Consider the following 17,321-nt stretch of genomic DNA (forward strand, 5'->3'; position numbering starts at 1 on the left):
GACCTGAAGTGAAGCATTGGATTCTATAACTAGTGTCACAGGAATGGTTCAAAGCATAGACAGTAAGAAGAGGCAGTCTCCATGTCCTTAAGTCGGCATTGTGCCTTTTGTATTTAAATCCGATGCAATTTCTGTGTTTCATCGAAAATAAGAATGTCAGAGCGATTCAGTAACCCTGAAGTGAAGCATCGGAATCTATAACTAGTGTCACAGAAATGGTTCAAAACATTGTCAGTAAGAAGAGTCAGTCTTCTTGTACTTGAGTCGGCATTGTGCCTTTTGTATTAAATTCCGATGCAATTTCTGTGTTTCATCGTCAATAAGAAGGTCCAAGGGATACAGTAAACCTGAAGTGAAGCATCGGAATCTATAACTAGTGTCACAGGAATGGTTCAAACATAGACAGTAAGAAGAGTCAGTCTTCTTGTACTTAAGTCGGCATTGTGCCTTTTGTATTTAATTCCGATGCAATTTCTGTGTTTCATCGTTAATACGAAGGTCCAAGGGATACAGTAAACCTGCAGTGAAGCATCGCAATCTATAACTAGTGTCACAGGAATGGTTCAAATCATAGTCACTGAGAAGAGTCAGTCTTCTTGTACTTAAGTCGGCATTGTGTCTTTTCTATTTAATTCCGATGCAATTTCAGTGTTTCATCGTCAATAAGAAGGTCCAAGGGATACAGTAAACCTGGAGTGTAGCATCGGAATCTATAACTAGTGTCAATGGAATGTTCAAAACATAAACAGTAGGAAGAGTCAGTGTTCTTGTACTTAAGTCGGCTTTGTGTCTTTTGTATTTAATTCCGGTGCAATTTCTGTGTTTCATCGTCGATAAGAAGGTCCAAAGGATACAGTAAACCTGGAGTGAAGCATCGGAATCTATAACTAGTGTCCCAGGAGTGGTTCAAAGCATAGTCAGTAAAAAGAGTCAGTCTTCTTGTCCTTAAGTCGGCCTTGTGCTTTTGTATTTATTTCCGAAACAATTTTTGTGTTTCATCGTCAATAAGATGGTCCAAGGGATACAGTAAACCTGGAGTGAAGCATCGGAATCTATAACTAGTGTCATTGGAATGGTTCAAAACATAGACAGTAAGAAGAGTCAGTCTTCTTGTACTTAAGTCGGCATTGTACCTTTTGTATTTAATTCCGGTGCAATTTCTGTGTTTCATCGTCAATAGGAAGATCAGAGGGATAGTATGAACCTGAAGTGAAGCATCTAAATCAATATCTAGTGTCACTGGAATGTTTCAAAACATAGTCAGTAAGAAAAGTCAGTCATCTTGTCCTTAAGTCAGCCTTGTGCCTTTTCTATTTAATTCCGATGCAATATCTGTGTTTCATCGTCAATAAGAAGGTCCCAGGTATACAGTAAACCTGGAATGAAGCATTGGAATCTATAACTAGCTTCACAGGAATGGTTCAAAGCATAGACAGTACTTATGTCGGCATTGTGCCTTTTGTATTTAATTCCGATGCAATTTCTGTGTTTTATCGTCAATAAGAAGGTCCAAGGGATACAGGAAACCTGAAGTGCAGCATCGAAATCTACAACTAGTGTCACAGGAATGGTTCAAATCATAGACAGTAAGAAGAGTCAGTCTTCTTGTACTTAAGTCGGCATTGTGTCTTTTGTATTTAATTCCGGTGCAATTTCTGTGTTTCATCGTCAATAGGAAGGTCAGAGGGATACAGTAAACCGGAAGTGAAGCCTCTGAATCTATATCTAGTGTCACTGGAATGTTTCAAAACATCGTAAGTAAGAAGAGACAGTCTCCTTGTCCTTAAGTCGGCAATGTGCCTTTTGTGTTTAATTCCGATGCAATTTCTGTGTTTCATCGTCAATAAGAAAGTCCAAGGGATACAGTAAACCTGGAGTGAAGCATCGGAATCTATAACTAGTGTCAATGGAATGGTTCAAAACATAGACAGTAAGAAGAGTTAGACTTCTTGTACTTAAATCGGCATTGTGTCTTTTGTATTTAATTCTGGTGCAATTTCTGTGTTTCATCGTCAATAGGAAGGTCAGAGGGATACAGAAAACCTGAAGTGAAGCATCGGAATCTATAACTAGTGTCACTGGAATGGTTCAAAACATAGTCAGTAAGAAGAGTCAGTCTTCTTGTCCTTAAGTCGGCCTTGTGCCTTTTCTATTTAATTCCGATGCAATTTCTGTGTTTCATCGTCAATAGGAGGGTCCGAGGGATACAGTAAACCTGGAGTGAAGCATCGGAATCTATAACTAGTGTCACAGGAATGGTTCAAAACATAGACAGTACTTAAGTCGGCATTGTGCCTTTTGTATTTAATTCCGATGCAATTTCTGTGTTTCATCGTCAATTAGAAGGTCCAAGCGATACAGGAAACCTGAAGTGAAGCATCGGAATCTATAGCTAGTGTCACAGGAATGGTTCAAAACATAGTCAGTAGGAAGAGTCAGTCTTCTTGCCCTTAAGTCGGCATTGTGTCTTTTCTATTTAATTCCGATGCAATTTCAGTGTTTCATCGTCAATAAGAAAGTCCAAGGGATACAGTAAACCTGGAGTGAAGCATCGGAATCTATAACTAGTGTCAATGGAATGGTTCAAAACATAGACAGTAAGAAGAGTTAGACTTCTTGTACTTAAATCGGCATTGTGTCTTTTGTATTTAATTCTGGTGCAATTTCTGTGTTTCATCGTCAATAGGAAGGTCAGAGGGATACAGAAAACCTGAAGTGAAGCATCGGAATCTATAACTAGTGTCACTGGAATGGTTCAAAACATAGTCAGTAAGAAGAGTCAGTCTTCTTGTCCTTAAATCGGCCTTGTGCCTTTTCTATTTAATTCCGATGCAATTTCTGTGTTTCATCGTCAATAGGAGGGTCCGAGGGATACAGTAAACCTGGAGTGAAGCATCGGAATCTATAACTAGTGTCACAGGAATGGTTCAAAACATAGACAGTACTTAAGTCGGCATTGTGCCTTTTGTATTTAATTCCGATGCAATTTCTGTGTTTCATCGTCAATTAGAAGGTCCAAGCGATACAGGAAACCTGAAGTGAAGCATCGGAATCTATAGCTAGTGTCACAGGAATGGTTCAAAACATAGTCAGTAGGAAGAGTCAGTCTTCTTGCCCTTAAGTCGGCATTGTGTCTTTTCTATTTAATTCCGATGCAATTTCAGTGTTTCATCGTCAATAAGAAGGTCCAAGGGATACAGTAAACCTGGAGTGAAGCATCCGAATCTATAACTAGTGTCAATGGAATGTTCAAAACATAGTCAGTAAGAAGAGTCAGTCTTCTTGTACTTAAGTCGGCCTTGTGCCTTTTCTATGTAATTCCGATGCAATTTCTGTGTTTCATCGTCAATAAGAAGGTCCGAGGGATACAGTAAACCTGGAGTGAAGCATCCGAATCTATAACTAGTGTCACAGGAATGGTTCAAAACATAGACAGTACTTAAGTCGGCATTGTGCCTTTTGTATTTAATTCCGACGCAATATGTGTGTCTCATCGTCAATTAGAAGGTCCAAGCGATACGGGAAACCTGAAGTGAAGCATCGGAATCTATAACTAGTGTCACAGGAATGGTTGAAAACATAGTCGGTAGGAAGAGTCAGTCTTCTTGCCCTTAAGTCGGCATTGTGCCTTTGTATTTAATTCCGATGCAATTTCTGTGTTTCATCGTCAATAAGAAGGTCCAAGGGATACAGTAAACCTGGAGTGAAGCATCGGAATCTATAACTAGTGTCACAGGAATGGTTCAAAACATAGTCAGTAAGAAGAGTCAGTCTTCTTGTCCTTATGTCGGCCTTGTGCTTTTGTATTTATTTCCGAAGCAATTTTTGTGTTTCATCGTCAATAAGAAGGTCCAAGGGATACAGTAAGCCTGGAGTGAAGCATCGGAATCAATAACTAGTGTCGATGGAATGGTTCAAAACATAGACAGTAAGAAGAGTCAGTCTTCTTGTACTTAAGTCGGCATTGTGCCTTTTGTATTTAATTCCGGTGCAATTTCTGTGTTTCATCGTCAATAGGAAGGTCAGAGGGATACAGTAAACCTGAAGTGAAGCATCTAAATCTATATCTAGTGTCACTGGAATGTTTCAAAACATAGTCAGTAAGAAGAGTCAGTCATCTTGCCCTTAAGTCAGCCTTGTGCCTTTTCCATTTAATTCCGATGCAATATCTGTGTTTCATCGTCAATAAGAAGGTCCAAGGTATACAGTAAACCTGGAATGAAGCATCGGAATCTATAACTAGTGTCACAGGAATGGTTCAAAACATAGACAGTACTTATGTCGGCTTTGTGCCTTTTGTATTTAATTCCGATGCAATATCTGTGTTTTATCGTCTATAAGAAGGTCCAAGGTATACAGGAAACCTGAAGTGAAGCTTCGAAATCTACAACTAGTGTCACAGGAATGGTTCAAAGCATAGTCATTGAGAAGAGTCGGTCTTCATGTACTTAAGTCGGCATAGTGCACTTTTTATTTAGTTCTGGTGCAATTTCGTTGTTTCATCATCAATAAGAAGGTCAGATGGATACAGAAAACCTGAACTGTAGCATCGGAATCGATAACTAGTGTCACAGGAATGGTTCAAAACATGGTCAGTAAGAAGAGTCCGTCTTCTTGTCCTTATGTCGGCATTGTGCCTTTTGTATTTCATTCCGATGCAATTTCTGTGCTTCATCGTCAATCAGAAGGTCCAAGGGATACAGTAAACCTGGTGTGAAGCATCGGAATCTATAACTAGTGTCACAGGAATGGTTCAAAATATAGACAGTAGGAAGATACAGTCTTCTTGTACGTAAGTCGGCATTGTCCCTTTTGTATTTAATTCCGATGCAATTTCTGTGATTCATCGCCAATAAGAAGGTCCAAGTGATAGAGTAAACCTGAAGTGAAGCATTGGAATCTATAACTAGTGTCACAGGAATGGTTCAAAACATAGACAGTAAGAAGAGTCCGTCTCCTTGTACTTAAGTCGGCATTGTGCCTTTTGTGTTTAATTCCGATGCAATTTCTGTGTTTCATCGTCAATAAGAGAGTCCAAGGGATACAGTAAACCTGGAGTGAAGTATCGGAATCTATAACTAGTGTCAATGGAAATGGTTCAAAACATAGACAGTAAGAAGAGTCAGACTTCTTGTACTTAAATCGGCATTGTGTCATTTGTATTTAATTCCGGTGAAATTTCTAAGTTTCATCGTCAATAGGAAGATCAGAGGAATACGGAAAACCTGAAGTGAAGCATCGGAATCTCTAACTAGTGTCACTGGAATGGTTCAAAACATAGTCAGTAAGAAGAGTCAGTCTTCTTGTTCTTAAGTCGGCCTTGTGCCTTTTCTATTTAATTCCGATGCAATTTCTGTGTTTCATCGTCAATAAGAGGGTCCGAGGGATACAGTAAACCTGGAGTGAAGCATCGGAATCTATAACTAGTGTCACAGGAATGGTTCAAAACATAGACAGTACTTAAGTCGGCATTGTGCCTTTTGTATTTAATTCCGATGCAATTTCTGTGTTTCATCGTCAATTAGAAGGTCCAAGCGAAACAGGAAACCTGAAGTGAAGCATCGGAATCTATAGCTAGTGTCACAGGAATGGTTCAAAACATAGTCAGTAGGAAGAGTCAGTCTTCTTGCCCTTAAGTCGGCATTGTGTCTTTTCTATTTAATTCCGATGCAATTTCAGTGTTTCATCGTCAATAATTAGGTCCAAGGGATACAGTAAACCTGGAGTGAAGCATCCGAATCTACAACTATTGTCAATGGAATGGTTCAAAACATAGACAGTAAGAAGAGTCAGCCTTCTTGTATTTATGTCGGCATTGTTCGTTTTGTATTTAATTCCGGTGCAATTTCTGTGTTTCATCGTCAATAGGAAGGTCAGAGGGATACAGTAAACCTGAAGTAAAGCATCTAAATCTATATCTAGTGTCACTGGAACGTTTCAAAACATAGTCAGTAAGAAGAGTCAGTCATCTTGCCCTTAAGTCAGCCTTGTGCCTTTTCTATTTAATTCCGATGCAATATCTGTGTTTGATCGTCAATAAGAAGGTCCATGGTATACAGTAAACCTGGAATGAAGCATCGGAATCTATAACTAGTGTCACAGGAATGGTTCAAATCATTGTCAATAAGAAGAGTCGGTATTCATGTACTTAGGTCGGCATTTTGCCTTTTCAGTTTAATTCCGATGCAATTTCTGTGTTTCATCGTCAATAAGAAGGTCCAAGGGATACAGTAAACCTGGAGTGAAGCATCGGAATCTATAACTAGTGTCACAAGAATGGTTCAAAACATAGACAGTAAGAAGAGTCAGTTTTCTTGTCCTTAAGTCATCATTGTGCCTTTTGTATTTAATTTCGATGCAATTTCTGTGTTTCATCGTCAATAAGAAGGTCCAAGGGATACAATAATCTTGGAGTGTAGCATCGGAATCTATAACTAGTGTCACAGGAATGGTTCAAAGCATAGACAGTAAGAAGAGTCAGTCTTCTTGTACTTAAGTCGACATTGTGCATTTTCTATTTAATTCCGATGCAATTTCTGTGTTTCATCGACACTAAGAAGGTCAGAGGGATACAATAAACCTGAAGTGAAGCATCGGAATCTATAACTAGTGTCACAGGAATGGTTGAAAACATAGTCAGTAAGAAGAGTCAGTCTTCTTGTACTTAAGTAGCATTGTGCCTTTTCTATTTAATTCCGATGCAACTTCAGTGTTTCATCGTCAAAATGAAGATCCAAGGGATACAGTAAACCTGGAGTGAAGCATCGGAATCTATAACTAGTGTCAGTGGAATGGTTCAAAACATAGACAGTAAGACTTGTCAGACTTCTTGTACTTATGTCGGCATTGTGCCTTTTCTATTTAATTCCGATGCAACTTCAGTGTTTCATCGTCAAAATGAAGATCCAAGGGATACAGTAAACCTGGAGTGAAGCAACGGGATCTATAACTAGTGTCAGTGGAATGGTTCAAAACATAGACAGTAAGACTTGTCAGACTTCTTGTACTTAAGTCGGCATTGTGCCTTTTGTATTTAATTCCGGTGCAATTTCTGTGTTGCATCGTCAATAGGAAGGTCAGAGGGATACAGTAAACCTAAAGTGAAGCATCGGAATCTATAACTAGTGTCACAGGAATGGTTCAAAACATAGTCAGTAAAAAGAGTCGGTCTTCATGTACTTAAGTCGGCATTTTGCCTGTTGTATTTTATTCCGGTGCAATGTCTGCGTTTCATCGACAATAAGAAGGTCAGATGGATACAGTAAACCTGAGGTGAAGCATCGGAATCTAAAACTAGTGTCACAGGAATGGTTCAAAACATAGTCAGTAAGAAGAGTCAGTCTTCTTGTACTTATGTCAGCATTGTGCACTTTCTATTTAATTCCGATTCCATTTCTGTGTTTCATCGTCAATAAGAAGGTCAGAGGGATACAGTAAACCTGAAGAGAAGCATCGGAATCTATAACTAGTGTCACATTAATGGTTCAAAACATAATCAGAAGGATGAGTCAGTCTTCTTGTCCTTAAGTCAACATTGGGCTTTTTGTATTTATTTCCTATGCAATTTCTGTGTTTCATCGTCAAAAAGAAGGTCCAAAGGATACAGTAAACCTGGAGTGAAGCATGGGAATCTATAACTAGTGTCACAGGAATGGTTCAAAACATAGACAGTAAGAAGAGTCAGTCTTCATGTACTTAAGATGGCATTGTGCCTTTTGTATTTAATTCCGATGTAATTTCAGTGTTTAATCGTCAATAAGAACGTCCAAGGGATACAGTAAACCTGAAGTGAAGCATCGGATCTATAACTAGTGTCACAGGAATGGTTCAAAACATAGTCAGTAAGTAGAGTTAGTCTTCATGTACTTAAGTCGGCATTGTGCCTTTTGTATTTAATTCCGATTCAATTTCTGTGTTTCATCGTCAATAAGAAGGTCCAAGGGATACAGTAAACCTGAAGTGAACCATCGGAATCAATAACTAGTGTCAATGGAATTGCTCAAAGCAAAGACAGTAAGAAGAGTCAGTATTCTTGTACTTAAGTCGGGATTGTGCCTTTTGGGTTTAAGTCCGGTGCAATTTCTGTGTTTCATCGTCAATAAGATGGTCAGAGGGATACAGGATACCTGAAGTGAAGCTTCGGAATCTGTAACTTGTGTCACAGGAATGGTTCAAAACATAGACAGTAAGAAGAGTCAGTCTTCATGTACTTAAGATGGCATTGTGCCTTTTGTATTTAATTCCGATGTAATTTCAGTGTTTCATCGTCAATAAGATGGTCCAAAGGATACAGTAAACCTGAAGTGAACCATCGGAATCTATAACTAGTGTCACAGGAATGGTTAAAAACATAGTCAGTAAGACGAGTCAGTCTTCTTGTACTTAAGTCGGCATTGCTCTTTTTGTATTTAATTCCGGTGCAATTTCTGTGTTTCATCGTCAATAAGAAGGTCAGAGGGATACAGTAACCCTAAAGTGAAGCATCGGAATCCATAACTAGTGTCACAGGAATTGTTCAAAACATAGACAGTAAGAAGAGTCAGTCTTCATGTACTTAAGATGGCATTGTGCCTTTTGTATTTAATTCCGATGTAATTTCAGTGTTTCATCGTCAATAAGAAGGTCCAAGGGATACAGTAAACCTGGAGTGAAGTATGGGAATCTATAAATAGTGTCAATGGAATGGTTCAAAGCATAGAGAGGAAGAAGAGTCAGTCTTCTTGTAATTATGACTGCTTTTTGCCTTTTGTATTTAATTCCGGTGCAATTTCTGCGTTTCATCGTCAATAAGAAGGTCAGAGGGATACATAAAACTTGAAGTCAATCATCGGAATCTATAACTAGTGTCACTGGAATGGGATCAAAACATAGTCAGTAAGAAGAGTCAGTCTTCTTGTCCTTAAGTCGGCACTGTGCGTTTTGTATTTAATTCCGATGCAATTTCTGTGTTTTATGGTCAATAAGGAGGTCCAAGGGATACAGTAAAATTGACGTGAAGCATAGAAATCTATAACTTGTGTCACAGGAATGGTTAAAAGCATAGGCAGTAAGAAGAGTCAGTCATCTTTTACTTAAGTCGGCATTGTGCCTTTTGTATTTAATTCCGATGCAATTTCTGTGTTTCATCGTCAATAAGATGATCTGAGGGATACAGTAACCCTGAAGTGAAGCATCGGAATCTATAACTAGTGTCACAGAATGGTTCAAAACATAGTCAGTAAGAAGAGACAGTCTTCTTGTACTTAAGTCGGCATTGTGCCTTTTGTATTTAATTACGATGCAATTTCTGTGTTTCATCGTCTATAAGAAGGTCAGAGGGATACAGGAAACCTGAAAGGAAGCATCGGAATCTACAACTAGTGTCACAGGTATGGTTCAAAGCATAGACAGTAAGAAGAGTCAGTCTTCTTGTACTTGAGTCGGCAATGTGCTTTTTATATTAAATTCCGATGCAATTTCTGTGATTCATCGTCAATAAGAAGGTCAGGGGGATACAGTAAACCCGAAGTGAAGAATCGGAATCTGTAACTAGTGTCACAGGAATGGTTCAAAAACATAGACAGTAAGAAGAGTCAGTCTTCTTGTCCTTAAATCGGCATTGTGCCTATTGTATTTAATTCCGATGCAATTTCTGTGTTACATCGTCAATAAGAAGGACCAAGGGATACAGGAAACCCGGAGTGAAGCATCGGAATCTATAACTAGTGTCACAGGAATGGTTCAAAACAGAGACAGTAAGAAGAGTCAGTCCTCATGTACTTAATTCGGCATTGTGCTTTTGTATTTAATTCCGATGCAATTTCTGTGTTTCATCTTCAATAAGAAGTTTCAAGGGATACAGTAAACCAGAACTGAAGCATCGGAAACTAAAACTAGTGACACAGGAGTGGTTCAAACATAGTCAGTAAGAAGAGTCAGTCTTCATCTACTTAAGTCGGCATTGTGCATTTTCTATTTAATTACGATGCAATTTCTGTGTTTCATCGTCAATAAGAAGGTCCGAGGGATACAGTAAACATGAAGTGAAGCATCGGAATCTATAACTAGTGTCACAGGAATGGTTGAAAACATAGTCAGTAAGAAGAGTCAGTCTTCTTGTACTTAAGTAGCATTGTGCCTTTTCTATTTAATTCCGATGCAACTTCAGTGTTTCATCGTCAATATGAAGGTCCAAGGGATACAGTAAACCTGGAGTGAAGCATCGGAATTTATAACTAGAGTTAGTGGAATGGTTCAAAACATAGACAGTAAGAAGGGTCAGTCTCCTTGTACTTAAGTTGGCATTGTGCCTTTTCTATTTAATTCCTATGCAATTTCTGCGTTTCATCGTCAATAAGAAGGTCCATGGGATACAGTAAACCTGGAGGGAAGCATCGGAATCTATAACTAGTGTCACAGGAATCGTTCAAAACATAGACAGTAAGAAGTGTCAGACTTCTTGTACTTAAGTCGGCATTGTGCCTTTTGTATTTAATTCCGATGCAATTTCTGTGATTCATCGTCAATATGAGGGTCAGAGGGATACAGTAAACCTGAAGAGAAGCATCGGAATCTATAACTAGTGTCACAGGAATGGTTCAAAAGATAGTCAGTAAAAAGAGTCGGTCTTCATGTACTTAAGTCGGCATTGTGCCTTTTGTATTTAATTCCGGTGCAATGTCTGTGATTCATCGTCAATAAGAAGGTCAGATGGATACAGTAAACCTGAGGTGAAGCATCGGAATCTAAAACTAGTGTCACAGGAATGGTTCAAAACATAGTCAGTAACAAGAGTCAGTCTTCTTGTCCTTAAGATGGCATTGTGCCATTTTCTATTTAATTCCTATGCAATTTCTGTGTTTCATCGTCAATAAGAAGGTCCAGGGGATACAGTAAACCTGGAGTGAAAAATCGGAAACTATAACTAGTGTCACAGGAATGGTTCAAATCATAGACAGTAAGAAGAGTCAGTCTTCTTGTACCTAAGTCGACATTGTGCCGCTTGTAATTAATTCCGATGCAATTTCTGTGTTTCATCGTCAATAAGAAGGTCAGAGGGATACAGTAAACCTGAAGTGAAGCATCGGAATCTATAACTAGTGTCACATTAATGGTTCAAAACATAGTCAGTAAGAAGAGTCAGTTTTCATGTACTTAAGTCGGCATTGTGGCTTTTGTATTTAATTCCGATGCAATTTCTGTGTTTCATCGTTAATACGAAGGTCCAAGGGATACAGTAAACGTGAAGTGAAGCATCGCAATCAATAACTAGTGTCACAGGAATGGTTCAAATCATAGTCACTAAGAAGAGTCAGTCTTCTTGTACTTAAGTCGGCATTGTGTCTTTTCTATTTAATTCCGATGCAATTTCAGTGTTTCATCGTCAATAAGAAGGTCCAAGGGAAACAGTAAACCTGGAGTGAAGCATCGGAATCTATAACTACTGTCAATGGAATGTTCAAAACATAGTCAGTAAGAAGAGTCAGTCACCTTGTACTTAAGTCAGCCTTGTGCCTTTTCTATTTAATTCCGATGCAATATCTGTGTTTCATCGTCAATAAGAAGGTCCAAGGTATACAGTAAACCTGGAATGAAGCATCGGAATCTATAACTAGTTTTACAGGAATGGTTCAAAACAAAGACAGTACTTATGTCGGCATTGTGCCTTTTGTATTTAATTCCGATGGAATTTCTGTGTTTTATCGGCAATAAGAAGGTCAAAGGGATACAGGAAACCTGAAGTGCAGCATCCAAATCTACAACTAGTGTCACAGGAATGGTTGAAAACATAGACAGTAAGAAGAGTCAGTCTTCTTGTACTTAAGTCGGCATTGTGCCTTTTGTATTTAATTCCGGTGCAATTTCTGTGTTTCATCGTCAATAGGAAGGTCAGAGAGATACAGTAAACCTGAAGTGAAGCATCTAAATCTATATCTAGTGTCACTGGAATGTTTCAAAACATAGTCAGTAAGAAGAGTCAGTCTCCTTGTCCTTAAGTCGGCATTGTGCCTTTTGTGTTTAATTCCGATGCAATTTCTGTGTTTCATCGTCAATAAGAAAGTCCAAGGGATACAGTAAACCTGGAGTGAAGGATCGGAATCTATAACTAGTGTCAATGGAATGGTTCAAAACATAGACAGTAAGAAGAGTCGGACTTCTTGTACTTAAATCGGCATTGTGTCTTTTGTATTTAATTCCGGTGCAATTTCTGTGGTTCATCGTCAATAGGAAGGTCAGAGGGATACTGAAAACCTGAAGTGAAGCATCGGAATCTATAACTAGTGTCACAGGAATGGTTCAAAACATAGACAGTACTTAAGTCGGCATTGTGCCTTTTGTATTTAATTCCGATGCAATTTCTGTGTTTTATCGTCAATAAGAAGGTCCAAGTGATACAGGAAACCTGAAGTGAAGCATCGAAATCTACAACTAGTGTCACAGGAATGGTTCAAAACATAGTGAGTAAGTAGAGTCAGTCTTCTTGTCCTTAAGTCGGCATTGTGCCTTTTGTATTTAATTCCGATGCAATTTCTGTGTTTCATCGTCAATAGGAAGGTCAGAGGGATACAGTAAACCTGGAGTGAAGCATCGGAATCTAAAACTAGTGTCACATGAATGGTTCAAAACATAGAGAGTAAGAAGATACAGACTTCTTGTACTTATGTCGGCATTGTGAATTTTGTATTTAATTCCGATGCAATTACTGTGTTTCATCGTCAATAAGAAGGTCCAAGGTATACAGTAAACCTGAAGTGAAGCATCGCAATCTATAACCAGTGTCACAGGAATGGTTCAAATCATAGTCAGTAAGATGAGTCGGTCTTCATGTACTTAAGTCGGCATAGTGCCTTTTTTATTTAATTCTGGTGCAATTTCTGTGTTTCATCATCAATAAGAAGGTCAGATGGATACAGAAAACCTGAACTGAAGCATCGGAATCTATAACTAGTGTCACAGGAATGGTTCAAAACATGGTCAGTAAGAAGAGTCTGTCTTCTTGTATTTATGTCGGCATTGTGCCTTTTGTATTTAATTCCGATGCAATTTCTGTGCTTCATCGTCAATCAGAAGGTCCAAGGGTTACAGTAAACCTGGAGTGAAGCATCGGAATCTATAACTAGTGTCACAGGAATGGTTCAAAATATAGACAGTAGGAAGATACAGTCTTCTTTTACGTAAGTCGCCATTGTCCCTTTTGTATTTAATTCCGATGCAATTTCTGCGATTCATCGCCAATAAGAAGGTTCAAGTGATAGAGTAAACCTGAAGTGAAGCATTGGAATCTATAACTAGTGTCACAGGAATGGTTCAAAGCATAGACAGTAAGAAGAGGCAGTCTCCATGTCCTTAAGTTGGCATTGTGCCTTTTGTATTTAAATCCGATACAATTTCTGTGTTTCATCGAAAATAAGAATGTCAGAGCGATTCAGTAACCCTGAAGTGAAGCATCGGAATCTATAACTAGTGTCACAGAAATGGTTCAAAACATTGTCAGTAAGAAGAGTCAGTCTTCTTGTACTTGAGTCGGCATTGTGCCTTTTGTATTAAATTCCGATGCAATTTCTGTGTTTCATCGTCAATAAGAAGGTCCAAGGGATACAGTAAACCTTAAGTGAAGCATCGGAATCTATAACTAGTGTCACAGGAATGGTTCATACATAGACAGTAAGAAGAGTCAGTCTTCTTGTACTTAAGTCGGCATTGTGCCTTTTGTATTTAATTCCGATGCAATTTCTGTGTTTCATCGTTAATACGAAGGTCCAAGGGATACAGTAAACCTGAAGTGAAGCATCGCAATCTATAACTAATGTCACAGGAATGGTTCAAATCATAGTCACTAAGAAGAGTCAGTCTTCTTGTACTTAAGTTGGCATTGTGTCTTTTCTATTTAATTCCGATGCAATTTCAGTGTTTCATCGTCAATAAGAAGGTCCAAGGGATACAGTAAACCTGGAGTGTAGCATCGGAATCTATAACTAGTGTCAATGGAATGTTCAAAACATAGACTGTAGGAAGAGTCAGTGTTCTTGTACTTAAGTCGGCTTTGTGTCTTTTGTATTTAATTCCGGTGCAATATCTGTATTTCATCGTCAATAAGAAGGTCCAAAGGATACAGTAAACCTGGAGTGAAGCATCGGAATCTATAACTAGTGTCACAGGAGTGGTTCAATACATAGTCAGTAAAAAGAGTCAGTCTTCTTGTCCTTAAGTCGTCCTTGTGCTTTTGTATTTATTTCCGAAACAATTTTTGTGTTTCATCGTCAATAAGAAGGTCCAAGGGATACAGTAAACCTGGAGTGAAGCATAGGAATCTATAACTAGTGTCAACGGAATGGTTCAAAACATAGACAGTAAGAAGAGTCAGTCTTCTTGTACTTAAGTCGGCATTGTGCCTTTTGTATTTAATTCCGGTGCAATTTCTGTGTTTCATCGTCAATAGGAAGATCAGAGGGATAGAATAAACCTGAAGTGAAGCATCTAAATCAATATCTAGTGTCACTGGAATGTTTCAAAACATAGTCAGTAAGAGGAGTCAGTCATCTTGTCCTTAAGTCAGCCTTGTGCCTTTTCTATTTAATTCCGATGCAATATCTGTGTTTCATCGTCAATAAGAAGGTCCAAGGTATACAGTAAACCTGGAATGAAGCATCGGAATCTATAACTAGAGTCACAGGAATGGTTCAAAACATAGACAGTACTTATGTCGGCATTGTGCCTTTTGTATTTAATTCCGATGCAATTTCTGTGTTTTATCGTCAATAAGAAGGTCCAAGGGATACAGGAAACCTGAAGTGCAGCATCGAAATCTACAACTAGTGTCACAGGAATGGTTCAAATCATAGACAGTAAGAAGAGTCAGTCTTCTCGTCTTAAGTCGGCATTGTGCCTTTTGTATTTAATTCCGGTGCAATTTCTGTGTTTCATCGTCAATAGGAAGGTCAGAGGGATACAGTAAACCTGAAGTGAAGCCTCTGAATCTATATCTAGTGTCACTGGAATGTTTCAAAACATAGTAAGTAAGAAGAGTCAGTCTCCTTGTCCTTAAGTCGGCAATGTGCCTTCTGTGTTTAATTCCGATGCAATTTCTGTGTTTCTTCGTCAATAAGAAAGTCCAAGGGATACAGTAAACCTGGAGTGAAGCATCGGAATCTATAACTAGTGTCACAGGAATGGTTCAAAACATAGACAGTACTTAAGTCGGCATTGTGCATTTTGTATTTAATTCCGATGCAATTTCTGTGTTTCATCGTCAATTAGAAGGTCCAAGCGATACAGGAAACCTGAAGTGAAGCATCGGAATCTATAGCTAGTGTCACAGGAATGGTTCAAAACATAGTCAGTAGGAAGAGTCAGTCTTCTTGCCCTTAAGTCGGCATTGTGTCTTTTCTATTTAATTCCGATGCAATTTCAGTGTTTCATCGTCAATAAGAAGGTCCAAGGGATACAGTAAACCTGGAGTGAAGCATCCGAATCTATAACTAGTGTCAATGGAATGTTCAAAACATAGACAGTAGGAAGAGTCAGTGTTCTTGTACTTAAGTCGGCATTGTGTCTTTTGTATTTAATCCCGGTGCAATCTCCGTGCTTCATCGTCAATAGGAAGGTCAGAGGGATACAGTAAACCTGAAGTGAAGCATCGGAATCTATAACTAGTGTCACTGGAATGGTTCAAAACATAGTCAGTAAGAAGAGTCAGTCTTCTTGTCCTTAAGTCGGCCTTGTGCCTTTTCTATGTAATTCCGATGCAATTTCTGTGTTTCATCGTCAATAAGAAGGTCCGAGGGATACAGTAAACCTGGAGTGAACCATCGGAATCTATAACTAGTGTCACAGGAATGGTTCAAAACATAGACAGTACTTAAGTCGGCATAGTGCCTTTTGTATTTAATTCCGACGCAATTTCTGTGTTTCATCGTCAATTAGAAGGTCCAAGCGATACAGGAAACCTGAAGCGAAGCATCGGAATCTATAACTAGTGTCACAGGAATGGTTCAAAACATAGTCAGTAGGAAGAGTCAGTCTTCTTGCCCTTAAGTCGGCATTGTGCCTTTGTATTTAATCCCGATGCAATTTCTGTGTTTCATCGTCAATAAGAAGGTCCAAGGGATACAGTAAACCTGGAGTGAAGCATCGGAATCTATAACTAGTGTCACAGGAATGGTTCATAACATAGTCAGTAAGAAGAGTCAGTCTTCGTGTCCTTAAGTCGGCCTTGTGCTTTTGTATTTATTTCCGAAGCAATTTTTGTGTTTCATCGTCAATAAGAAGGTCCAAGGGATACAGTAAGCCTGGAGTGAAGCATCGGAATCTATAACTAGTGTCGATGGAATGGTTCAAAACATAGACAGTAAGAAGAGTCAGTCTTCTTGTACTTAAGTCGGCATTGTGCCTTTTGTATTTAATTCCGGTGCAATTTCTGTGTTTCATCGTCAATAGGAAGGTCAGAGGGATACAGTAAACCTGAAGTAAAGCATCTAAATCTAAATCTAGTGTTACTGGAATGTTTCAAAACATAGTCAGTAAGAAGAGTCAGTCATCTTGCCCTTAAGTCAGCCTTGTGCCTTTTCTATTTAATTCTGATGCAATATCTGTGTTTCATCGTCAATAAGAAGGTCCAGGGTATACAGTAAACCTGGAATGAAGCATCGGAATCTATAACTAGTGTCACAGGAATGGTTCAAAACATAGACAGTACTTATGTCGGCTTTGTGCCTTTTGTATTTAATTCCGATGCAATTTCTGTGTTTTATTGTCAATAAGAAGGTCCAGGGGATACAGGAAACCTGAAGTGAAGCATCGAAATCTACAACTAGTGTCACAGGAATGGTTCAAAACATAGTCAGTAAGAAGAGTCAGTCTTCTTGTCCTTAAGTCGGCATTGTGCCTTTTGTATTTAATTCCGATGCAATTTCTGTGTTTCATCGTCAATAAGAAGGGGCAAGGGATACAGAAAACATGGAGTGAAGCATCGGAATCTATAACTAGTGTCAATGGAATGGTTCAAAACATAGACAGTAAGAAGAGTCAGTCTTCTTGTACTTAAATCGGCATTGTGTCTTTTGTATTTAATTCGTGTGCAATTTCTGTGTTTCATCGTCAATAGGAAGGTCAGAGGGATACAGTAAACCTGGAGTGAAGCATCGGAATCTATAACTAGTGTCACATGAGTGGTTCAAAGCATAGACAGTAAGCAGATACAGTCTTCTTGTAATGATGTCGGCATTGTGAATTTTGTATTTAATTCTGATGCAATTACTGTGTTTCATCGTCAATAAGAAGGTCCAAGGGATACAGTAAACCTGAAGTGAAGCATCGCAATCTATAACCACTGTCACAGGAAT

The sequence above is a fragment of the Schistocerca piceifrons genome, chromosome X (genome assembly GCF_021461385.2).
Source record: "Schistocerca piceifrons isolate TAMUIC-IGC-003096 chromosome X, iqSchPice1.1, whole genome shotgun sequence".
In the NCBI taxonomy this organism is placed as follows: Eukaryota; Metazoa; Arthropoda; class Insecta; order Orthoptera; family Acrididae; genus Schistocerca; species Schistocerca piceifrons.